Source organism: Sciurus vulgaris, assembly GCF_902686455.1.
Source record: "Sciurus vulgaris genome assembly, chromosome: 13".
In the NCBI taxonomy this organism is placed as follows: Eukaryota; Metazoa; Chordata; class Mammalia; order Rodentia; family Sciuridae; genus Sciurus; species Sciurus vulgaris.
The window spans coordinates 63,980,403-64,008,023 of NC_136474.1; the positions used below are offsets into that span (position 1 = coordinate 63,980,403).

At 37.6% G+C, this 27,621-nt stretch overlaps 1 long non-coding RNA gene across 1 annotated transcript in view; it reads right to left on the reverse strand.

Annotated features, from left to right (window-relative positions):
* LOC306642480 overlaps positions 1–27,621 on the reverse strand; it is a 53,104-nt gene that overhangs the window by 19,425 nt on the left and 6,058 nt on the right. Inside the window, exon 2 of the long non-coding RNA XR_013758542.1 lies at positions 25,296–25,363. This is a non-coding gene — a long non-coding RNA (uncharacterized lncRNA). The remainder of the gene's footprint in view (positions 1–25,295; positions 25,364–27,621) is intronic.

The following is a 27,621-nucleotide window of genomic DNA, read 5'->3' on the forward strand; positions in this document are numbered from 1 at the left end:
ACCAGAATGGCCTATACCCAAAGGACTTAAAATCAACATACTACAGAGATACAGCCACATCAATGTTCATAGCTGCTCAATTCACAATAGCCAGACTGTGGAACCAACCTAGATGCCCTTCAATTGATGAATGGATAAAGAGACTGTGGTGTGTATATATATATATATATATATATATACACAATGGAATATTACTCAGCCATAAAGAATGATAAAATTATGGCATTTGCAGGTAAATGGATGAAATTGGAGAATATCATGCTAAGTGAGATAAGTCAATCTCAAAAAACCAAAGGATGAATGATCTCTCTTATAAGCAGATGATGACACATAATGGGGGGTGGGAGGGGTTAGTGTTAGGGTTAGAGTTAGGGTTAGGGAGGGGGGCAAGAATGGAGGAAGGAAGGACTGTATAGAGGGAAAAGAGGGGTGGGGGGGTGGGGGGAAGGGAAAAAATAACAGAATGAATCAAACAACATTACCCTATGTGAATTTATGATTACACAAATGGTATGCCTTGACTCCATGTACAAACAGAGAAATAACATGTATCCCATTTGTTTACAATAAAAAAATTAAGACCAGAATGTGACTAGACTAGGAGCCACCACTCAAATCATAGATAAAAGTTAATATCAGCATTGTTCAGGAGTGTCATCCTGCCACACAGCAAGTTTGTCACCAGATGCCTTTTATGATTTTAGTTTTACAAGTCCAGGCAAATACCAAATATAGCTTATTATTACTTCATAACACACAACTATAGCGATTCCTATTATTTCCTTGTCTCATTACAATACTGAAGAATGAGGGGAATTGTAGACCCTTTTTGCTGAAATGTTTTTCTTCACTACCATGGAAAGAAGCTATACCTGCTCCTGGGATGGAGGCTGCTGGGGGTGTGAACCTATCACCCCGTCTTCTGCAGGGAGAATGCCTTGCCCAGAGAGTGTAGAACCTAGACATATGGAGAGCCAATTCTAGGAAATAGGTTTACTTCTAGAGGGGTCTGGTAGACGTCTGGAAGGAGCACACCCTGGGATGAAGGAAGAAATGCAGTACAAAGTTACCCAGCTTCTGTGCTGCAGCTTCTGGCTCCCTTTGGGGAGCTACAGGCTCTTGTGACTTCTAGGCTATTACAGTTGACCTCTCCCCACCTAATTCTCTCATTGGATTAAGAGATGTGACTTCTGAAACTTTCAACAAGGAACATCCCAGACCTGACCTGAGGATAGAACATAGTTCCTAGTCAGTGTCTCTCCCTGACCCAGATTTCCTCGAAGAATGTCTCTTCTCATCCTAAACCCATTTTGTGTGTTCATTTCCCTCCAGTTTTCATTCCTCTCTGTCCTTGCTCCCACTGAGTTAAAAATTCATTTCCACATGAGCTATAACTGTGGCTTCAATTGTGGGAGGGCAGTACTGACTAAGAAAACAGGAAAATTGAGAGGTTATGGTTTGGGTTTGGAATGTCCCCCAAAATTTCAGGTTTTCACTGGTGGGGCTTCTGGAAAGTGATTGGATCATGATGGTTCTGAGCTCATCAGTGAATCAATCCACTGATGACTGAATGGACTTCTGGGAAATGGACCTCATTGAAGGAAGTAGGTCATTAGGGTTTGTTGCTTCTCTCTGGCCCTTCCCGTCTATCTCTACTTCCCAGCAGCCATATGCTGAACAGCTTTTCTTTGCCACACCCTCTCCTCCATGATGTTCTTTCTGCCTTACCTCAGGACCCCAAAATGGAGTTGGCCAACCATAGACTAAAGCCTGTGAAATTGTGAGTCAAAATAAATCTTCCTTCCTTTAAAAAGTTATTTATGTTAGGTATTTTGGTCACAGTGATGAAAAATTAACTAACACAGGAAGAATTTCATAGAAGGGAGATGAGGTAAAGGCAGAGATGGAGGTAGCCAAGGAAGGGGGAAATGTGGGACAACATAAGGATGTGTAAGCAGACAAAGAAAAAAATTAACAGCAGGAGAAATTAGTAGGGATAATGCGATGGCCAAGGTCAGTTGTTACAGAATTTTTTTCATGTGCTAAACCAACACAATTCAGTGTGAGTTAGTAAACGGTTTCCTCAGGCTGAATTCAGACATCTGTAGCTTTAGGTCAGTGGGCTGGAGAATTGAATTGAATACTGTAGAGGAAAAGGGGACATTTGGGATGTTTTGTTTAATTATATTTGAGTGGTGGTAAAGGAAAAGAAAGAGTTAAAAAGCTGGATAGTGCTAGTTATACCTAAACCATCTAAAGCTTATGATAAGGGAAAGTATAAAAGTTGCCCTGAGTAGTGGATTGAATTCTCTAGGTTCTGCATCAAAGCAAGCAAGGAACAACCCTAACTCACCCCCCCCCCCAAATATTTGTTTTGCTGGTTGTAGAAAGAGTGTGCTGGGTGGTTTCTTTCTTTTTCTTTCTATATATCATATCATGATTTATCCTTAATCATGAATTAATGGTTGAAATTTGCCTCTTAAGTAAGGTCACTAATTCATTCATTCAATTTTGAGAACTGACTATAAGATATAATTTATTTTAAAATTCTGTAAAAGGTTATTTTTCTCATGGACAGATACTTTCCTTTTTCCTGATGCTATTTGGGATTGATACTGAGCTTTCAAAAGAAACTTTAATGGATATTTGTTGAATTAAGATCACTGGTTACATAAAATTAATTTTATTAATACATTTATTCATTTATATAACAAATATTAACTTGGTGTTTGTGGCATGCCCCAAGCAGTGTATTAGGAGTGAAAATTAATGTCTGCCTGGGTACACACCATTATGCAGGTGTACACAATTTCCCATAATAACTATGCTCCTGAAAATGGGTGTGAAAACTGAGTCATATTTAAGCAAACTAACACAGCCTGATGTTTAGGGGAAACCCTGAGGAAGATCCTTTTGTTGAGTGGAAAATCTTTTTTTAATGGAAATTATCATATTCTAATGTGTTTTCTCAGGAAACCTGGATTTCCATATGCTTGCTTTTCCTAAGTAGGAATACCACCTGTATCTTATTCCCACGTTGTGGGGTTCTAACTTTCAATTGGCTGCAGAGTCTTACGCTAATCATTTTCTTTCTCAACATTAGAAAATGTTGAATGGCCAAACACTCATCAAAAATGTCAAAAATGTTTTCATTTTTGAAAATCTACTCTAAATGCTGAAGTGGCTTGATTAACTTAGAGTGGTTTTTATATCATTTTCTATAACCACTTAACTTAAGGGTAACTTTTAATGACATCCTACCAAGAGCTTATAGAATTTTAAAGCAATCAGTGTTTTTTCCTTCCAATATAGTGAGAAGAAAATTAAACCAATTTATGCTACATATAAGACCTTATCCTGTGTTCTATATTTATGTTATTAAGTTAAGAATATGCAATATGATTCCTTTTAGTTATACGATGCTACCTTATATTTGAAAATCACATTTTTTCAATGTTATTTCATGGGTATCTAGTTTGAACCTTATCTAACAACAAATTGGCACATAATTTTGTTCCTTCTTCTGAAAATTAAGTATAAAGTTACCCAAACCCACTAAGGTAGAAATCATTTTGATTTTCATCTCATGTTTGAGGTTCTCACCCTCTCTCTTCTTCACAGGAAGAATTGTCTCTAAGACTGGAAGGTAGGAAATAGATCTGACCTATAATTATTTGATATTTTCTCAGTTCAAGGAAAGATTTGGAGTGACCACTTCTTTGTAATATAATGCATATGATAAATCTTATATGAAAGGGTTCTTCTGACAAATGATACTAAAAGAACTCCTCTGAGTATCAGATTAAAGGCATGGTCATATATGGGGGTTCTTGTTTCTCCATATTCTTGTGATGCATTTTATTGTCTTTTGAGTCTAGTTTTTCTAGTAATCAAAGACTGCTGTCTCCTTGGGGTTTTAATGTGCATTTCTCTATTGGCTAATTATGTTGAGTATCTTTTCATGTACATATTGGCCATTCATGCCATTCACACAGCTTTTGATAATGTGTATAGAGTTTCTGAAATGCTCATTGCCCTATGTAATTCATTACTTTTCTGAATACAAAACACACCATCTGATATAAAGAGTCCTTATACCGAGTGAATGATTTAACATCAGCTTTTTATCTACCTATTGCACTATAAAGAAGAACTGAGGCAAATAAAGTAGAAATGGCACCGTAGGAGTGGACACAGGAGTTTTCTTCCTAAGGCATAAAATGATCTCTCACTCCTTGACACTATAGATTCAAAAACAAAAACAAAAACAAAAAAACGAAAAACTGAGCAGTCCTAAAAAATTTGATGAAAATCTGTAAATCCCTGTCAAAATGTAAATTAGATTCACCTCTTTGTAGCCTTCTTGTGGCTTTCCTGTCAAAGAAGTCCACTGCAAATCAAAGGATGAGGACCTGGGACTCTTTGGGTCACCATTCTGCCTGCAAGAACATCTCACATAATTACACAGATACCAAAATGGGAATGCCCTGAAACACCCACTTGTGAATTTGCACTTTGCTAACTTTTACCTGTTGAGCAGAACAGATTATCATCTTCCTTAATTAGAATATGAAGTCCATACTCTTCTGTGAAGAAGTCTCATCTCACTCAAAAGTAAGATGCATGCTTCTCTGGAGCACCTTGTATAAAGAGTGAGAGAGAGACCAATACACCCACTGTTTGATCATATAGGTCCGGCCCTGGCCTGATGTTCAGGTCAGCTTTGTTTAACATTAAATAAAGCCACAGGCTCTTCAGAGAACCACTTTGTGAGTATATCAGGAGTCAATGCCATTTCCTGTAATCTGGCAAACCTTGAGATAACAAGAGCTTTTCAAATAAACTTTGCTTTAAAAACTGCATAGTAAATTTTAAAACTCTAATCCCACCCTCTCAAAAAAAAAAAAAAAAGTGCTGCATTCTTCCTCACCAGCTCCAAGGCAAACACTGTGATCGGAAGCACATTCATAATTCAGCATGGTTAAATGCCATGGGCCAAGGAGATAGCACTTGCCGGGCCAGTGTGGAGTGGGATGACATTCATGGCTGATTCGGATCCTTGCAGCAAGCTGTATCGTTGGAGAAACAGGAAGTGACCCGGCTGTGTGTCCTACTATTGTCAAAATATATTCTCATCAATCTGACGAGTGGCCAGTTTGATGGGTTCTTTTGAATTAAAGTAAAAGTGGTAAGTTACAATTTTCCAGGTTTCTGGAAATAACTAGTTTTAAACTGAGAGAGAAAGTGGCCTGGAAGAGAAATACCTTTGTCTCTAGAAATTGCAAATACACCAATCCTCTCTGCACCTTGCAATGTTCTTTCCTTTTATCATTCCACTTGAGTCACACACTGCATAAAATTGGGGTTATATGCATTTTCAGATGAAGACCCTGAGACAAGAAGCATTTGAGAAACTGTGTGGTGGTTTGAGACAGACTGTTAGGTGTCAAAACTATTAGGTGTGAGTCTCATCTCTGTTGCAAGTAGAAAAGTGAACTGTGACAAATCACCCCGAGGACTGAACTGTGACAAATCACCTAATATCTCAGTTTTCTAATCTGCACCATGTTGATTAAAAACGGTCACTTTGCTATTAGGTTATTGTGGGCATTAAATAAAACACTGCATGTAATTCACTCACCTTAGCAGAGAGGACATAGTAAGTACAAGGCACTTAGCCTGTTCTATCAAATGTTGAGGCCACACAAACCAAAGGCATAAACTTCAAGTAGGATTCACACCATGGACCTCACCTTTACTCCTTCCATATCTTAATCCTTTCCCTCCACCTCGACTCCCACATAGTTACATAACACTGTAAGAAGAGCTGATCAACACAAATGTAGCTATGCTCTAGTATGCAGTGATTCTCCCAAATTACGATGAACACTTAGGAATATTTTAGATGCACAGTATTTAGTCCACAAAACCTTGCAACTTCATGTGGTGATAAACCACACACCTAAGAGAGCAGTGGTAGCACAAAGCATATTTCAGCTTCAGTTGAGTCATGTTTGGAATTCATGTCATCACAGTCAGGAAAAGGAGACTCATGAACTGAAAAAGGAAAGGAAGGCTTTTGCCATATTCCCACGTTTACTCTTGTTGTTACTGATTCGTAAGGATGTGAACAGGCACTAGGCTCAACCTTGACGTTCCAGCTTCACTAAGTGAGAAAGAGAGAAAGGGCAGGGCAACTAGCACAAGTAAAAAGACAAGTCAGAAATGAAGTTGAGGTATAGGTTAGAAAAGAAGAATTCTGTGTGGTGCTGGATGGTCACGTGATGCTGGAAGGGTGGGGGACTGGACTGGCAAGTCTGGCATCAGTGGTGGGAGGCTTTGATCTAATGGCAGGTTCTTCTCCACAGGTTTCCCTGCTGAGCTGCCAGGCATCTGCAAGTGCACTGGCACAGAGTAAGTGACCTTGTGGGACTAGATGAAGCTTTATTCTGTTTACTGTTAGCCGACATAGAAGACAATAAAATCCATGCCCATACCTAGCGCAGTACGATACTCTAATTTGATCTTTAGCTAAAACTGTGTGTGCTGGGGGAAGTGGTAGTGAATATTTCCTTCCAGGAACAATTTTACCACTGATCTTCTCATTGCCTGCAATTCATTGCTTATGGAGCTGGCCCCAGTTTAAGGAACAGCTGGGAAGCTGGCTCCCTAGCCTTCAGGCCACTATTGACTACAAGTCTTCCAGCACAACCAGATTAATGGCATTGGGTACAACTATAGTAGGTTGCACTAATTAATCAATTTTATTTTACTTTATATACTTGCAGTTGAGGCTTTTACATTTAGCATGCAAATTTATGTAAATTAAAATTCAAATACATGCAAACAGATATGCAAATATGTGTCCCTAGATTTGCTAGGGAAAAAATCTGGTAGCCCTACTGTAAGTTCCTAAAATGCAGTTGGGGGAAGGGAGAGAGAACTTGAACTATTCTTGCAGCTTGATCTGCCTTTCATTTGTTAATATATGCAAGTTGAAAATGAAAATAAAAACATGTTTTACTTCAGCTGCTCCCTATGTTATAAAATAGAAAGCTGAAAATCTGCAACAATAACAGGAACAAAATCTGTGAGTCTCCTCATTGAGATAAGAATTTCAAAGTTTTATTTATTCCCAAATCATCTGCCTAAAGGCACTGAGTCTCCTAAGTGTGGGTTTCTTACTTTTAATTGATCGGATTGAAGCTATAACTAACCCCAGAGGAAATGCGCTTATAGATCTGAAACACAAGACCTTATAATCTATAAGCTTTGAGTTGTATATAAACTGCTTAGAAACCTACAGTAGAAACTGAATAGTGGGAGAAAAGCTAATAATGAAAAATTATATTTCATTAATGCATATTGAACGAATATTTTATTTAAAAGATAATTATTTCTAAGTGAGCTCAAATTAAAAGACAAGAGTATAGTCCATAAGCAACAAAATGGGAAAGTCCTAAAATAAAACACAGACCAGAAGCTTAATTTAGAATATATTGCAATGAAGGAGATAGCATCATATACTTGCAATTTTGGGTATTTTAGTTATTTTCAAGCAAGTCTTTGGAAATCATTGGAAAATGATCATTGGAAAAATAGTAAATGAGTGGAAAATAAATATTACAACGGGCATTGTCCTGGGTGCCTGAAGAACTGAATTTACTGCTGGTTCTCTTATCAAGCTATGACATGACATTTGGCCATGTAAGGAATGTCGGCCTCAATTTTCTCATGGTAAAATAAGATAATAATAATTGCCTGACCTCTCAAAAGATTGCTATGACTTTCAGATGAAAAACTGCAAAGTACTAAATAGATGTTAATTACTTTTGCAGAAGTTTATCTGTGGGCATTGCCAAGTTTTCCTTTCTGAGAAGATGCTAAGCACTAGGGACTTGGTTATAGATTCAATTTGATCAATTAAAGATTAGAAAACTTACATAGGAAACTTGAAGTCTCAAGATAGATGATTCTGGAGTAAGTACGACTTAGAGTTAGGTCGGAAAGGAACCTCACAGTGTAATAGAGTAGTGAACAAAGACCATTTCTCAAATTTATGATCATTTTCCTCTCTGTTCAATGAGATTATTTCACATGTGAATTAAATGGTCCTTTGGGCTCTCTGGTGCCCAAATTTGTATCTCATGCCAGCCTACACTAGGTAGATTTTCACACCCATGATATCTTTCTTCAAGTATCATCAATTCTTGGCACAGTGACCTTCTTGTCCATTACCGGATGAAGTCATTTATGCTAAAGTATGCCAACTGCTTAAAGTCATTTTCAGGAACTTATTTAAGTAATTAATTTAATACTTACTCTATGAGTGTTGTTGTAAATTGAGTAAAAGTAAGATATGTTCATTGACCATAAACATTTAGAGTCTAGTTGGAGAAAGACAACATAGCCATGACCACCAAATCTAAAGTTGTCCTCATTCACCAGATGAGGGTCAAAAAGGTACTCTGAACTCAAAAAGAACACATCCCCAATGGTACGTTTAATAGCATTTAGCCTGATTGCCACTAATGTTCCCTTCTAGCTAACTGTCAGGACCAGTGCTTGGATTAAGAAAATCAGCCTAGCAGCTCTAGCCTTGGGAACTGAGGTCAAAGCATGCATGTGTGCACATGACTTTTGTGTGGAAACATTGCTATTCTGTTGGTGAGAATCAACAAACAAGAGACAGTGAAAATATCCTGAGTGTCATTATAAAAAGTCTTGGCAAGTGCTGCAGGCAAAGGAAAGGTAGGAGACAAATAGGAATCCCAACTTTTCAGCCCATTTTTATAATTTGAGTAGATAGATATTTATAATTTGACTTACTGCCTAAATAATTTGGTAGGCAAGTTCTGAGGGGAATGCAAAGAGTCACACTAGAACCTGGAAGAGAGGGAACGGCTGTTTCAGCACGGGGGGCTTAGCTGAACCCTGGATGTGGGCGGTTTGAGTAAGATAGGCTGCATTTACCTTTGGGAAGGCCTAAATGTACAGGCCTAGGAATGAAGAAGATCCTGAATAGATATCTACCTGGAAGCAGAGAACACTCAGAAAACCAAGAAGAATTTCAGGAAGAATGAGCCAGAAGCAGTGGACAGTGTTTTCATCATTATTTAATATAACAGTTGAGGCAAGTGCCAAATCCCAGATCAAATGCATGTAACTGTGAAACCCTTAACACCAAAAACCAAATAACCCGATCAATAAATGGGCAAAGGAACTGAACGGGCACTTCATGAAAGATGAAATACGATTTGTAAAGAAACACATGAAAAAATGTTGAACATCTCTAGCAATTAGAGAAATGCAAATTAAAACTACACTGAGATTCCATCTCACTCCAGTCAGAAGGACCATTATTAAGAATATAAGTAACAATAAATGTTGGCAAGGATGAGGGGGAAAAGTTTTGCTCATACATTGCTGGTGGAATTGCAAATTGGTGCAATCACTGTGGAAAGCAGTATGAAGATTCCTCAGCAAACTTGGAATGGAACTACCATTTGACCCAATCATCCCACTCCTTGGTTTATACCCAAAGGACTTAGAATCAGCATACTACAGTGATGCAGCCACATCAATGTTTATAGCAGCTCAATTCACAGTAGACAAACTATGGAACTAACCTAGGTGCCCTTCAACAGATGAATGGATAAAGAAAAAGTACACATACATAAAGGGATATTACTCAGTCTTAAAGAAGAATAAAATGATGACATTTGCAGGTAAATGGATGGAACTGGAGAACATCATGCTAAGTGAAATAAGTCAGTTCCAAAAAACAAAGGTCAAATATTCTCTAATATGTGAATGCTAACCATAACAAGGGAGGGTAGAGAGGGGACATATAGAAGTTCATTGGGGAATGAAGGGAAGGAATGGGGATGGGAATAGAAAAGACAGTAGAATAATTAATCAGACATAAATTTATTCTACTCATAAATGAATACACAACCGGTATAACTCCACATCATGTTCAACCACAAAAATGGAATCCGAATTGTAATGGTTTGTACCCCATGTATGCATAATATGTCAAAATACACCCTACTATCACATATAGCTAAAAAAAAAGTAACATAGGAAAACTGTAGCACAACATGGACAATTTGCTCATAATATAAGTTAAAGAAGTAGGTACACATATTTTAAAGTATGTCAGTTGAGGCAAAGGGTAGAGGATAGGGAAAATTCTGAAAAAAATGGCACAAACTGTGTATGATTAGCAGAGCTAGGAGTGATTTCAGCCCCCACGTTTGTATTTATATTTCTGAGCACATTGACTCTGCAATTGAATAATGTTGGTGCTAAGTATTGGTACTTTGATTTTTGTTAATGAGAAGAGAATAGAGACCTTAAATGAGCCATTCATTTTGAGAAAAGGCTAAATGAGTTCCTGGCATCTCCCTGGGGGAAGAAAGATTTGCAGTGGGTCAAACCTAAAATTGTCATTTTATTTTGCATAGTGATGATTTGGTTTCAGCAAAATATTATCTATCACATTGAATTATTGTTAATTTGCATTTTATTTGCTTTAGATTTATTTAAGCAACTTGTTTTGATTTTATAAGGGTATATGAATTAACTGTATAAAAGACATCTAGTTTTACTATTGTGAGGGTCAATGATGGACTCACATATATATGTGATGTTTAAGTATTTGTGATATTTTATATGTATTTTATGCATGTATGGATACATACATGTATACACAAACACACATACATCCATAGATGTTTTTAATATAAAAGAAGGCCTTGAGTTCCTTAGGTTTGACAAACATTGCTATGATCCTGGACTACTAAAGATTTGAAATGCTGCTGGTTTCCTTTGACATATACTATAAGTATAAATGCAACATAGGCTTTGAAGATTTGAAAAAAATACAAAATTTATATTGATCGCACATTGAAATTGTATTATTTTTGATGTGTTGGGTTAATTATATAGTATTTAAATTAATTTCACTTTTTTTCTTTTTAAATTGTTGCTATTAAACAAATTAAAATTCTATGTGTGACATTCCTGGTGTTTCCACTGGACATAACTGGTCTGTAGTGTGTACTGCCTGTCAGTTGGACCTTCCTGCCACTGATAACTCCACAGGCACCTGCTGCTCCTGTTTATTTGATACTCAGAGGCCAAGGAAGAAAAGAATCCTGAGACTGAAATGTGAATGTAAGAGCAGCTTACAACGTCCTTCTGGCTACAATCTCTCAGAAGATACTTCTATGCACAAATCAAGCAAGGACCTGACAATGAGATATTTGTGAGTAAAAAACACCATTCATATTAGCTTAGAGGTTTGCCATGTGCATGGAATAACAGTACAGAATTTCTCAGGTCCTTCTTATGGAACTCTCTTGGGGCTGCTCTCTGCCCTTTTAATCTCAGATTATTGGTCACCAGACAAGTAAATCTGACTGGTCCTCTAAGACCACATCTAAACTCAATTCAGGGATTCACTTGTCTTCTGTACCAGCAAGTCTGGCCTTGTATTTAAATACTGTATATTAGCTTGGTCGTCAATCTACCCATCCAGGGAGGGAAAGTCTGATACCCTGAAGCCTCTAGCACAGGACTGATTTTCTGCCTACACTGGGTGCCTTAAATTGAATCAAGCATGTTTATTTATTATTCCTTTTCAAGCATGTTTTTTAAAGTGAATTTTCATGTACATATGTATACACACACACGCACAATTTAAAAGAAGGAATATATGTGTGTATGTAATATCAATTGATATGCGAATATATATCAAGGTAATGGACTTGAGAAACAAAGACTTTGTAACACTTCTGATCACTCAGATTAATTCTTCCATAGGCATCAGTATTCTATTTCCCACAAGATATGAAAGGTGCTAGTGAAACACATTTTCTTACATGGGTCTTCAGGCCAAGAGTACTAAAATATAAGAGGAACACAAAATGAAACAAAACACAAGAGCACTTTGAATAGAAAGAAAAATCACAGCACAATATAGTATTAAAGTCTGTTAATTCCCTCAGATGTGTTTCATATTTTATCCATTTTACAAATTATACCTCCTCAGACATTATTTGTCATTAAATTTATTGCTATATTTTTTTAAGAAAAGTTTATAGTAGATAAAAAATCTGAAAATGCCCTTGTAAATAAAAATGTAATGTTTTCTATATATTGTAGGAGGAAGTACATGTGCTCAGGCTGCATAACAAAACACCACAGACTGAATGCCTTAAACAGAGGATATGTGTTTCCTTGCAGTTCTGGAAGCTGAAAATTCCAGGATGGAGGTACTGGTCATTTGGTTCTAACTGGGGACTGACTTCCTGACTCGCAGGAGGCAGCTTCCCTGAATGTCTTCACAAGGCAGAAACTAAGAGTAATGTCCATTCTTTCATTTCTTATAAGTGCACCAGCACTATCAAATAGAAATCACCCTATGACTTCATTTAGATATTATCCCTATTTTACAGGCCTTTCCCCCAAACATGGCCACAATTGAGGGTTAGAGCTTTTACATAGGACTTTTGGGAAGTGTGAGCAATCAGTAAGTAATACCTTGTCTTCCCAAAACCCTACTAACAAAAATTTCAATCATGAGGAACAGGTGAGTGGGCAGATGATTACTCATGTTGTTGAAGGTGACTTGGGTGACCCTCTGAGTAGATGTCATGTGTAGAAATGCAGACACTCAGTTATGACCTGGCAGCCACAGGGAGTTTGGTTTTAGTCTTAGTTCTGCCACTAACCTTCTCTGGGACCCTAAGCATGTCTTCATGATCTTTGCATCTTAATTTCTTTATCAGAAACATGTAGGCAATTTTGTTTTTTAAGTAACAGCTAAGGGGAAGCAGAAGGCAAGAAGATCTCCTTCATGGCCTCTGTTAGTGTGTGAATGTAGCTCTCAGGTGTGAGTATGGCTTAATGGAGAAATGTCTAGACCACACCAGTGTTTGCAGTATTTGCATGCTAATATTGATGGGTGGAGCATGATATTAGTTGATTCTTTTGCCCTTGCACATGGTCAAATGGCAATTGTCACATGATTTTCAGCACTGCAGTGTCTTTTGTTTTTAATCCCCAAAGCTTGGAAAAGCAATGTAAGATTTAACCTAGTAAGGGGTTCATCATCTATTTTCTTTATTTGGTCAACAGTGGAGAAAACAGATTAAAAAAACCAGAGAAGATTAAGAAATAGTGGCTTTACTGAATAGGAAATAATTTATGAACATCAGTATTTCTTTTTCCTTTTTTGTTTTTAGTTTATCATTTTTTAATAATATTTTCCTTTTTTTGTTCTTTTTACTTATACAAAACATTAGGATTCATTTTGACATGATTATAAAGTATGGACTACAATTTACTCCAATTCAGTGCCAGATACTACCCCTTCCCCTCCCCCTTCCCTCCTCCTGTTCCTTTCCCTCTCTTCTACTGATTTTTCTGCTGTTTACTTATATATATTTTTTTCTAATTAGTGTCTTGTGGATATACATGATGGTGAGATTCACTGTGGTATATTGTGCATGCACATAGGAACAGTAGGTCAGATTCATTCTGCTGTTGTTCCTTCATCCCATCTCTGTCCCTCTCCCTCAAATTCCTTTGTCTATACCATTGATCTTTTTTCTATTTTGATGAGCTCCCCCCCCCCACTTTTCCTTTTTTTGACTAGTTTCTGCATATCAGAGAAAACATCAACCTTTGACTTTCTTGGTCTGTTTTATTTCACTTGGCATAATGGTCTCCAGTTCCATCCATTACTAGCAAATGCCATAATTTCATTCTTCTTTATGGCCGAATAATACTCCATTGTGTTTAAATACCACATGTTTTGATCCATTCATCTGTTGAGGGGCACCTTCAACAAAGTGTAGCTATTGTGAATTGTGCTGATATAAACATTGTATATAGCATCCCTATGTACAATGTGACTGTGTCCCTACAGAATACTGTGGACAGCAACATTTTTAATATTTTCTTTTTATTGGCTCAGAAGAAACTAAAGATGAGAAGAAATTTTAAGATTTGTTGAAAATATGACCTGACTTGGTTGCAGAGAAGATATATGTGTTTATATTCAGTAAATTTTAAAGACAAAAGTGACAACATTCTTAAAAATCCCCTAAGTTTACTCGGGAAAAATCTGCACAGATATTGTTGTTCACACAATTAAAGGTGAATGATACAATTTCTAGTTTAGTCTTTCTTTCTTTCTTTTCCTTTCTTTCTTTCATTCTTTCTTCCTTTCTTTCTTTCTATTTCTTTTCTTTTCTTTTCTTCCTTCCTTCCTTCCTTCCTTCCTTCCTTCCTTCCTTCCTTCCTTCCTTTCTTTCTTTCTTTCTTTCTTTCTTTCTTTCTTTCTGTGAATAAACAACAGGTGCTTGGAGTCCAGCCCAACTTCATTTTTTAAGAAGTTATGCTGGGGACCTCATCCCTGGGAATCAGTATCAGATGTTAAATACAGAAGCTGCATTGTGATTAATTGATAACAAGCACCTACTCCTTCTTCCTTCTCCTGTGCCATCTACATACAGAGTCCAAAACATAAGGCCAATCTATTCCAGATTTCCTTGAAGTTAAAATTCCAAGGAAAACTAGATTCCTCCAGTGAGACTCACTTGAGCAAGATTTGGAAAGGCAGACATGAGGAAAGGTCATCTTCTTGCAGTTTTGGTTGCTATTTCTGGTAAACAAGGCTGAAAACTGAAAGTTCATCTGAAGCAGTATGTAGCATTAAATCTCTAGCATCATGGATGTCATGAGACAGACGCACCAGTGGTGTTGGTGTGGTTCATTGTACCAGTGTTTGGTCATCAGCCTGGTGATCAATGACAGCCAGTTGGACTGGCTCCCTTTCTATGGCTTTATGATTTCATAATCAAATCTGTGGTGCAATGTTCTTTAATGCAATAGAATTTAGGGCTTCTTTTATTCTTTTGCTTGCTGCTTTATTCATCTAAGTTCAACCCTAACTCCTGGGGAAACCTCACAGACTGATTTTGCTAACCCCATGCTGGGAGTCAATCACTTGGTGAACTGTGCTCAAGAATATTGCTTCTTGGATATAAATATATAAATACATTTATAAATAAATAGGATTGTTTTAGAAAGAAATATAAAAAATAGGTATAATCATAAAAATAGATGCTAGAAGAGGCAATATGTAAACAGGGGGTGATATGTGAATTGAAAAAATATGAAGAACAAGAAATATTCAGACATTCAAATTTCAAGCAAAAGGAATGCCAATAGAAGGCATAGCCAATACATGCATTCTAGAACCCGAACAGACTTGGTATATTTGTGCAAACAAGAAGAGACAACAGAACTGGAATGTGGTTAGTAAGGAAGAGAATTTTACCAGATGTGTTTGGAAATAGGTTAGACTGGACTACATCCAGTCATAAAGGCCATGGTCTCAGTTCTGATGAAGGAAGTAATGTAATAGGATTTATTTTCAAAGAAGTTCAGTCTGTCTGTGAGATAAAAATGCATTGTAAATATTTGCCATTGGAGGAAGAGATGACACAAGTCTAGGAAATCAACGATGGTGATCTAGGACAGAGTGATGACTGAGGATGCTGGACAAGGATCAAGAATGATTTAGAAGCTGGATGTGCTGGCACATGCCTGTAATCCCAGAGGCTTGGGAAGCTGAGACAGGAGGATTACAAGTTCAAAGACAACCTCAGCAACTTAGCAAGAACCTACTTCCAAATAAAAGTTAAAAAAAAAAAGGCGGGGAGTGGGGATGTGGTTAAGAACCCCTGGATTCAACCACTGGTCAAAAAAAAAAAGATACAGAGTTTTTAGCTCAAGCAAATGAGTTAATAGAGTATGGTTGATTGAGAGAAAAGGCTTAAAGGCTTATAAAACAAGAGGCTTGCGTAGGTGAAGAAAATAATACATTTTGGAGGGGGTAAAAATAGACAAGAGAACAGGTGGTAAAATAAACTAAGTGTCAGTACAATGACTCAGTGCCGAACTCAGGAGCAGTAGGAATTCAAATCCTAAGTAAAATACGCTAATAGATTTCTTGCCTTGAGTCATTTATTCATCTCTTCTAACCTCAGGTCTCTCTTCTGGAAATTCTGACAAAAAATACTATTGCATGTGATACTTTAAGGATTAGTTGAGATTATGGATGTAAATAAGAGCAAATTGTTGGAAAATAATCAGTAATAAAATATAATCATTTCCTCTCTGTTATCATGCCCTTAGGACAATTGGTGGACTGTTCCAGTGTTACCTAAATTACCTAAATTACCTTACGTGACAGTGGTGCCAATCTGGTCTTGTTCAACCCGCAGAAACAAAAGTGAATTCTCTGTGAGAGCATGTGAGTTCAACCAACTCATGAATACCTACAGATAAACACTCTCTCTATCCCAAACACTAAGAAATGGTAGCTATTATCATTATTATCGTGACAGAGAGAAAAAGATGTGGTCAGACATAGCCATAGAGTTCTACCCAGACACAGACCTGTCTGCCGACATGTCTCTGCAATACCTCAGATAGAGCACGGTTAAAACTTGACCCAGGAGTGATCCTTATACCCTCTTCCACTGACTCTGCTTCTCCATGAGTTCTGCCTGCAACCACCAAATTTCACACCTCAGAAAGCTTTGTTTCCTAGTTGATGTCCTACCATCCCAGCAGGCATTAGGAAATCCTGTCCAAATTGTAATACTTTCCTACTTGTTTTATTTTCCCTTCAACATTAGTCATGTAGTTAAAAACAAATTTTCAAGAAATGGTCATGAAAGAAATTCCTGAGGTTTGCAAGATGAAAAGCTAAAGGAAGTGAAGAAAGAATCAGCTTGTGACTCTCGAGCCACCAAAATAGACTCAACTAACAGACTAGACAGAAATTCCTTTATGGAACTATGTTAGTCCCAGAGTCAGAGGAGATACCTTGAAGGAAGAACTTCATTTTCTGCCTGTAAATATTCATAAAACCCAAGTCAATGACTGAATTAATTCCTTAGAGTCTTCAGAGAACCACGTTTCAACTCTTCCCTTGCTGAGAATTTGTCATTGATACTCTCTTACTTTGGAAGTAGCAGCTTCTGTCAGCAACGACTTGAATTATGATCTGTCTTTTACTGACTCATTTATTGAAGGAAAGCACCTTGGGGCAAGAACTTTGTTGTTATTCAGCACTGTTCAAGCTAAATCATGTGCACTGATTTGAAGAACTGCACCTTAAAAAAGAGCAAAAAAATAAATAAATAAGTTTCGGGTCACCTTAGCTAATTCATCTAATTGTTTCCATTAATAATTAATTTTAATTTTGTTTAATTAAAGTTATAAAGTGGGCTGAGCTGAAGACACAATATGATTGGTTCAAATCATAGAAGCTTCAAGTTCCACAGGCACCTGGGGGGCTCAGTTACCTCCTCACAACTAAATCTCCAAATGGGTTCTTCTTTTATGAATTCTTTTGGCAATTTTCTTAAGACTTGCTTATTTTGTATAACTAAATCAAAAATTTTCAGGTATTTTTTATCTCAAAATGTTCAAAAAATAATATCTTGATTTGAATGAAAGATGAAAAGACTTCTACTCATGTACATATTTAGACCCTTATCAATATGTCCTAGTGTATGTATTTAATTAGGAAGAAGGTCACACCAAAGTCAAATTGAGCAGGATGAGAGCTCTGGGCTAGTATATGCATCCAAATAATAATAACAGCTCCCATTTTACATGAAATGCGGATGTCTGTATTTATTCCTTTTTTCCATTGCAGTTTCCCCTTCTGTAAGTAGCCTGTTTCAAACCAACCTGGTCCAGTTCTTCTCAGATCTATAAATGGAGAAATACTTTTGCATTTATGAAGATGCTATTCCTTGAAGTCCAAATAACAGATAACTTTGATTTAACTATCTTTTTATACTTTCCAAAGGATTTGCCTTACATTGTAAATTGTTTCAAGAATATTGCAAAAGTTATTGTCTCCATTTACTGTAGGTGCTTGAAAATCTCAAAGAAGACAAACTGAACCCAAGCAAGTAATTGACTTAGTTGTTCGACTCCTGTGTGGTGTGGTTTCTGGTCTTAGGTGCAGAACTGCCTCTTGCTCTTCCCCAGAGGATCTTTGTTCCAGAGGCACTACTTTCCCAGAATACTTCTGTGACCATTTCAGATTAATGTGTCCATTTACTTTCTTTCTCTGCTGCCATGTTGTCTGCCATCTCTGGTCACTCGGTTGCCTTACTGAAATGTCCATCCAACCTGTCTTCTTTGTCAGTCCTTTAATTCACCAATCCAAAGCAACTTGCAGGGATGACACCACACACACACAAACACACACCATCATAGATGCACCAACACAAAAGTTTAAATGTAAGCATCCTTCTCTTTAATTCTGTAGACAATAAATGGAAAAAAAGAAGTCCAGAAATGTTCATTTATGAAACACTGATTTAGAAACTGTGAATAGTGGAGACACAAAATTATGTAGCATTTTGTCTTGGTGAGACCAACTGACTTTTAAATTTAACTGTTTAAATAGACCCTGTTAATATGTTTAACAGGTTGGTTCTCAGTTGTATAGACATAAACACTAGTCAGGGCTCTGAGATGTGACCCAAAATGAACTTAATTTGATGTTTCGGATTTTCCTCTCTGATATTGGGCTGTGGGAAGAGAAAAAAGAAAGAAAGAAAAGGAAAAACAAGAGAAAAGAAATTTAAAGTAGATGGCCTCAAAGGTCTATTTCAGCCCTAATATTCTTTGATCCAATGAGGAAATACTTTCTGTTCCCCACAGCATGGGAGGCACAATTTTTCGGGGCTCTAAATGGGTCTGAAAGTGGTCCTGGGAAATAGAGTCAGTATATTCCAAGTCCTGCCAGAGGGCAGAATAGGTCTTTTACATCTGAAGAAGGTGATTTCAGATTAAGTGGCCCCTGAAGCACCAGAGCCACCCATGTTCAGAACATTCTGTGCAGCTGGCAACTGACCTTGTTTCAAGAGAAAATGATTCCTGAAGTGTTCTCTTTGTCCTGAAATTCTTTTTATAAATTCCCTGGTTTTTCAAACCTTGCCCTTTAAAGGAGGCAAGAATAAAACAATAGAACCATAACAGCTGTTTGCCATAGTTGCAAACTTTGGACAGCAAGGCCCTTTTCAAATGCACTCCAACTCGCTGTTGATTTCCCGGTAGACTTGATCTTAATCACAAGCCTGATTTGGCACAGTGGGTTCTGGATAAAGAGCAAATCTAATGCAATGTATGAAAAGAAGCAGCACCCTGTATATCTGAACCATGCCAACTTCCTCACCCCGGACTCATTTCAACACATTTAATCCTCTGCATTCAGAGTTCTGCACCTCGAGTTAATTTCCGAAGTTTGGTATAGCAACTTACTAAATATTAGTTGTAAAGGCCCTGGAGAGCCAAGCTGAGTGAGTGTGGCTCCTGTCTCCAAGATACACAGTGTCCAGGCACGTGGTGCATGCCTGAAATTCTAGGGAATCCAGAGGCTGAGGCAGGAGGGTCACAAGTTCAAGGCCAGCCTTAGCAAATTTGCGTGACCTCAGCAACTTAGTAAGATCCTACCTCAACATTAAAAAAAAATTAAAAATAAAAAGGACTTCGGATGTGGCTCAGTGGTGAAGCACCTCTGCATTCAATCCCAAGTAGCAATGTTTTTAAAAGATATGCACAGTCTATTTGGGAACAATAACTTTGTCATAACTAGACTGTAGGGTGACATCTGCAGTGTTGGATATATAACTCACATCACTGTGGGAGGACAGAGGAGAAATTCCTTTTTCCTGAGGGTAGTTAGAGTTACATTCAGGTTCATGAAGGGTATAGAAAACAGATGATATTTGATCTCAAGCCACTGATGTGGATTTGATGAATCCATCATTAAGTTAAAAGTATTGAATACCTGTTGAACACCCAGCCTAGTTTCTGAAACAGAGCTTAACCCAAATCCTCCAATTACAAGTGGAAGGGAAGGCTAATAAAGAACAGTCAAATTCCAAGCAGAGTGGCAACACCTATGGCAAGAGTTCGGGCAGAAAGACTATTCTGGACTGGGTCATTTAGAGAAGTAATTATAGAGAAAGGAGAAAGAGAAGAGACAGCAAGAACTGATTTCACTGGGTACTCAACCTTTTATTGTCTAGGATTTTTTGCAGGTATGGGTGTACATGTGGGTGTGAGTGTGCGTGTGTGTGTGCACGCACACATGTGCATACACGCACATGCTTATGTGGAGTTCAGGAGCCGACAGCATAGATATGAAGATGCCCAGGTTCAGGGCTCAGTAATACTATTTGCCTCTCTAAGGCAGGGAGGTATGTTCAGGGAGGGTTGAGTAGGGCAAGGTGAAGCACAGGAGCTGGAAGCTGCATCTCTTTGACAGAAGGGTGTGTTGAAGGCTCTAGAATATACACAGCCTCTTCTGGCAACAGTCTGTGAGAAGTAAGGTAACAGAGTCTGTGGGCAGGTTGGATATGTGGCAATGCTCCAGATATGAAGGATCAGGGTAACTAGGCGGTTGGCCATAGATTGGGTAGGAATAGAAGTGAGGTATTTTTGCTTGTTTCCTATTTGCCTCGAATGAAATGTAGGTGACTTTTTGGCTAGAAATGTGAATACTGAAATATTTTTATCCTCACCACCTGTTTCTTTTTGCAAGTTTATAGCAATGAAAGATGGCATACAAAAGACAACTCTGAAAGAGATGAACAGCTCAATTTTTACCAAGGTCTTTTCTTAGGCTTTAACATGGTGAAAGAGAGAGTTGTGAAAGTCGAAGTTTTCACAGGGAGAAAAGAGCAGTAACTTAAAACAATATGTTTAAAATTAACAATGTAAGCTATAATGCTGACCTTTGAGAAACTGATTTTTAATGAACAAGGTTCTTTATACATCCAAAACCTGAATACACAAGTCAGTGCAAAATAAGCCTGACCTAGTCACTCAGAGACGCGCAAGGTGCTCAACAACAGAGTGCAGTGGTTAGGACTCACAACCCCAAACCAGCTACCTGCATTCAAGTCCCACCCTACAACACAAGTGACTTTCAGTAATGAGGGTATTGATGTGGTTAATTTACAAGATTGTTGCAGACATTAATATACAAAAAGAGCAGAGGAACAGTGACCAGGAAGAACTATTAAATGGTAGCTTCTTTTTTTCTTATATATAAGAAGCATTATGAAATGTTGTCATGATTTGCATAAGTCCTTCTCTGCTTACATTTGCCCTCTCCAGTTTCTTACAACATCACATCTTGTTAAAAATCTAGTAATATTGTTGTGTACCCAGTATGTGCCAGGCACTTTTATATATCATTTAGTTAGCCTTGTATAATTATGTGTGATTCTTCATCCCAATGAGTCAACTGAGTCTCAGAGGTTTTAAATAACTTCCGCCGTCATACTATTACTAAGGGTTGTAGTACGGTTTTGAGTCCACTTCTAGGACATCTCAAAACACCACATCTCATTTCTTTCTTAAAAGGAAATCTGCACCCAGGGATGAAACAAGGAGGCTCACTTCATGGTTGTTAAGGAGTGGGAATGCTGCACCAACCTCTGCTGGAGTATATTCTTTAACCATTTTGGGAAAGACTCAAAAGCAAGGGCCATTAAGAGACTCTGTCCATATGTTCCTCTGAAATTAAATAACTGGAAATAAAATTTATCAAAGCCATTGGACATTGTACTAACTGGACAAGAATATCTCCAGCGAAACCTAACATGGAACATCAAATTTAAATACAATTTATTTATTTGCAGACAGTATATCTCTTTCCTGAGAGAGTCAAGGGAATCAAGGCATTATATCCTAGGGGAATTATGTGATTAACCAAAATGTATAGATATTTTTCAAAGGGAGAAATTTCAGGTGGTGTTCTTTAATAATAATATACCCATCATCTGATGAATAAACAAAATGTGACATATTCCTGCAGTAGAATATTTTCTGGCTACTAAAAGGAATGAAATACTGATTTTTTTCTATTACATAGGAATTTTAAAACATTATCCTAATTTAAGGAATCCAGTCACAAGAGCCCATATATATTACATGATTCCTTTTATATAAAATTTCCAGAATAGGTAATTCTAGAAAGATAGTAATTAGACTAGTTGTTGCCTATCCCTTGAGAGGGAGAGGACTGACCTTATGAATACTTCACTCCATGCAATGGAAGTTGTGAGGCATGCATAGATAAAGAGAAAATGAATGAGCTATATTCTGGATCCCCATCAAAGTCACTGTTGGATGGTCATCATTGTGGAGTCCTTTTCTTTTTTTTTTTTCTTTTTTTTTTTGTTGTTGTTGTTGGGCTTTGACTATGTCTGTTGATAGATTTAGATTTTGTTGTTGAGGATGGGAACATGATGGATTAAGGGTGTGAAATGTCTTTATGAAGTGATGGAAATTTTACAGAATTGATTATAATGATAGATATACAACTCTTTAGGTCTATGAAATTCTGTAGAACTGTGCATTTTAAATGCATGTATTGTATGACATATAAATTATATTGCAATAGAAGTGTTAATTATGTGACTATCCTATATTGTGTGTTCACCATGTACCAGACACTGCACTGTGGAAAGGAGTCAGGGATGATACAGTTTTGAAGGGAAGAGGGTAAAAGGGGCAAGGAATGGGTTAAGCTCTATGCCACTACTTTTGTGAGCATGGTTGAGGAAGTCTGAATAGTTGGAAGGGAGTTTTCATCATCTTCTTGATAATGAATTTCCAAAAGAGGAGGAAATGGGGAAAGCGCATTTAGTTTTCTTATGTCTTATGTTCCAGGCCCACCTAGTTTATTTTTATCTCTCCTTTTTAAAAATCTATGATTTGTCTTACATGTGATGCTGTCAAATGCTCTTATTTTAAATCGGCATACACTTACAAAAAAATGACAACTAACTCTCTTTCCCTGACTCCTACCCCCTTATTTCTTGTTACTCTTTTCCCTGAGCCTCAATATATCCTCTGGCTCCCATGCCACTAATTTCTTGAATGGACTTGTCGACACTTCAAATTATCTCCATTGCTGTTGCCTCCCATATATTGCTTAGCCAATGTATACACACTTAGCTCTCTTAATCTCCCTCATAAGTAAATTCCTCAGCCCCTTAATCACCCCCGCTTCTCTTCTCTGAATCCTTTCCAATGTGTTGACATCTTTCTGGCACAAGGGTGCCTACAGCCATATGCCTTTGGCACCCGTTCCCCTTGGCCTCCCACCAGAAATGGAACTTGGCCGACGTCAGAACAGAGAGTAAGACATATTTATTTGATTTAGCTTTTGATTATGTTCACTTCTTGGGATGATGGTTGATTACTAGTGATGGGGTTGGCCAGGCGTTGGGATTCAGGGCACGTTGGTGGTGGTGGACGTTTATGTGTGAAGAGCAATAGCATGTAACTTGTGCTTCTCCCAGGAGTAGTCTCTTACTAAAATAGATGAAGGCAGGAGCTTTGGGAAATGGCCATATTTTAGATTAGCATCCTGAAGATTGTTTATGTTTGTTTCCATAGGCTAAATTTCAAGTTCCAATTTAATTTTTAGTAATTCTAGAATTTGGGGGTTAGACAAGCTTAAGATTTCCATAGGAAGGAGAAGCCCATCACAGCAGAATTATTTGGGATAGAGGCTTTGAAAACAGATAATTTAACCATGTTTTCTAGTTAACTCTTCACTTTATATAATAGATGTGTGAGGCATAAAAGACGGGGAAAATCAATTCACTTATATTTCAAAACCACCTTTTGGATTTCTATCACATCACATTTCTGATTGCAAGACCTTCCCTTTAATGTGAACTTTCCATTTTTGGACTTTGACAATGTCTAAAATTTTGTGGATTTAAATTTATATTTTTATATGAAGTAATATGATTTCTCCAATGATAAATCCAGTAATATTCTAAAGTTCTTTGAGAAGGAAAATATATTTACAAGTAAATTATATGAGAGAGAAACTATATTTTTTAAAATTTAGGAAGTTATAAGTTTCACATATGCAATCAGTAAATATTCATTGAGGCCATGCACTATCCCTTGGCACTGTTAGACACTAAGAACATGGTATACACAACATGTGTTCTGACTATGATATCAAATACTGTGCCCATAGCTAGATGGTTGCATGGGGAATAATAATGGCAAAAGTCTGTATGTCACAGGAAGACAAACATGAGTAGGTTTCTTCTTATATTTGAAGAAAGCCATGTACGTCATTCCCAGTGTGCGTCACAGGTGGTGGTCAGTCACACTAACCTCCATATGAAGGGTAGAGAGTTATTTCTACCAGTATAGAATGCATATTTTCTGAGTATAATATGGCACAATTATCACCATTGGCAAGCTAAATCCTTTCTCTGAGAGTGACACCAAGAGAGCATATTGCATTTGCTTGAGTGGGCTATATTAATCTTGCCAGTGTACGAGGCAGATGTTCAGTCTAGGGTTGGGGAAAGTAAGGAAAAAGAACTTGCTGTTAGTGACAAACTTGTGTCAAATCCAGCTGGAAGTGATGGAGTACAGGCAGATGGGCATTCCCATGAGTAGGAGAAATGGAAATATCGTTCAGCGGTCATCAAAAAATCTGAAGTCAGGGGCTAAAGCTATAAAGGGAAATAAATGAAGGAGACAGCTACAGGGGATAATAAGGATCACCCTTTTCTCCTTTAAGAACAGATGATAGATACTCAGAAGTCAGCAGCAAGCCAGCAGCAAACTGTGCTCCTAGAGGAATCTTGTGGACTGTTTGAATGTAACTTCAGTGTTCTGAGCTCTATCAAAGAGGGCCCTTAATTAACCTGAAAGTTTGCTTTTATTTTTTCTTGCTATGGGCCTTCTCTTGTGCTCCCTAGTTTTGGGTTTTTACTGAATGTGAAAGAACTCCGTGGCTTCTCTCTTGAGGTCTAGTCTACTGGGAACTCAGAATTTCCTTCTTTTCTGGAAAAATGGATGGGCAGACCCAATGGCCCTTTGTCTGTCTCCTTAGCTTCCATCAGTCCAGCTCGTGGGATATCAAGGCATGTCTTTGCAGAAGGTTCACAGTGTTCTCAAAAAAGAATTATAATAGAGGAAGAAAAAAAAAGGTTGAAAACTGTTAGCCTAGTCTTTTCCTTAACCCTCCTCGAGGAATCTATTTAAAGACTTAGACTTTCAGAAGGTGGGACAGAGCTCAGAGCTCCCTTCTCTCCCGGCCTGGTTACCCTCCCCTTCATTTACAGACCAGCTCACATGAGCCACCCTACCAGCTGGTCCGTCTGCCAGAAAACACTCTGGATTCCTCCTACTTTCCATCATCAGAATAACCTCCCACATTCCAGAAGAGCCCATGTTCATCCAGTTTCCTCCATTATTCCTAGAAGAGAGAAGAGAGGGAGAGAATGTGGTGCTTTCAAGTGGGGCTTTGTCGTGAAGTGGTTCAAGTCCCGCTCCGTAACTTGCAGCCTGAGATCCTGTCTTCTCATCAGTGACGTGGAAATGATACTTCTTGTTTCATAGGTTGAATTGAGGCTTGAATGAGCTCAGACATGGGAAGCAGTAAGCACACACCTGACACTGTGATCAACCTTTAGTTCATTATAGTTATTTTATTTATTCCAAACTGTTGCTCTCTAAGCAAGAAGAGAGATGGTGAATCTGAAAAGGGTTCCTTGGATTTCAGTTCACTAAAAAATATTTGGTCCCAGGAATTTTCCTCAGGATGAGCAGGGAAGCAATGATGCCATCCCAACATTCTTTTTACTTTCAGTGATGTTCTCCACACAATGTCATATCAAAAAAAGAAAATTTATTATTAGCAACTACGGCCTGGTCCTGTAAGCACGATAGACACGGCGCCCTTTTGTTGTTTTGATCTATCTGGAGCCGGAATCAATACCACCAACAACTAAATATTCAAATATATTATTAGAACAACACTTCATTTTTTTTGTCTTTTCCATAGTATAGTTCTGGTTCTCACTAAATTTTTCTTTGAATGTGAATCTCTTTGTGATGAAAGAGCATGAGAGGAGGTGGCATTGGCCCGTTGAGTTTGCATTTCTTACTCTGCCATGTTTTAACTGCTCATTCTCCATTCTGTACTTGGTCTAACAGCTTTTATGGCTTTTACCACCTATGTCACCTGGAGATGTGTCTGCCATACTGATACTCTGATTAAACTTTATGTGTCTATACCCTCCATACCAGTCAGACTCTTAGAAGATCAAGCAGAATTCTGGATTCATACTTGGTTTGATTTTTACTTCCTCATCCAAAGAGCCACATTGGTGTGTTTCTTGGACTTACACAAAAGGTAAGACTCCAGACCCATCCTAGATCTGCCCCTCAACTAACGCTCTTTGTACCCTCAGAGTGATTCACAGTTAGGGTCTGATTTTGTTTTTGATAAGAAAACAGAAACAGGGAGGGAGTTGACTGTGGAGATTTGGGCATGGGCTGACCCGAATACATTGTGATGACTGGTGTGTTGTTTGGATCATTAACCGAGGTTCTTCTTGTTTGTGTGTCTAACAAAACACAAGTACAGACAAGAATTGTTCAAATATTCTATAATATTGTAATTTATTGCAGAGCACCTAGCATCCCAATGATAGAGAAATCGATGCACACCTGGATTCTTCAGGGTCAGTTCTGAATCATCTGATGGATAAAGTCATGTTAGAATTCCACTATTCTTTCATCCCTAATGCCAAAATAGGACTCCCTGTAAAATTAATTGAAAGTGACAAATACCTACAAATTTATAAATTCTCTGTATGTTCAGAGTATATCACAGTTTACAGAGTGCTTCCATGCACAATACCTTATTTGAGCCACACAAAACTCTCTGTCTGGGGGGTTTAATGTCCCCATTTTTAAGGTTAAGCCTGCTTCAAATTGGTTTTTGTGATTTACCCAAGATCATTCAGAAATGGAGCTGTGAATTCATCCCTTGTCTCTGATTATGTATCTATTTCTTACAGTAGGATTTTAATGAGGCATGTTGAAAATATAATTTTTAATTAAAAAGTAGAATCAATTAAAAGAATATTAATTAGTGAGATCAGTTTCTACATACTTATATGCAATGCCACCATTCCATTTATTACTTGATTCTTACTTCATTTGACACACCTACGAGGTTGTTCAGTACTTTCATTAGTATCTCATCTAAGTCCAATGATTTCTAAATACTGAACTTAAAAAAAAAAAAAAAAAAAAACTCCTCTTACCTGACTAAATCAATAGCAGTGCTGTCTCATTTTTTCATTATTTCCCAAGTGTCCAAATTCTCTCTTTATTTTTCTAGTTAAAAACCAATTTAAAAAGCATTTCAGTGGCTCTGCCACTATAGAATTCTTGTTGTAATAAAATTAATAATTTAAATTTGTTGGCATCAATTGCTGGAATTCCTCTGGGCACCTTAATGAAAATAGAAAATGATACCAATACTGCATCATGCCCTGATGACTACCCCAGAGCAAGATTGGGCAAACCCGCCAAATGACTGTACAAAGAATGATTCCAAATTAAAATTAAAAAAACAACAATCACATAGGAAAGGCACTAACTTTACCCTGAAGAGTAATGGACTGCCGGGCTTTAGCTCTAGATGACAGATTCAAGGAAAGG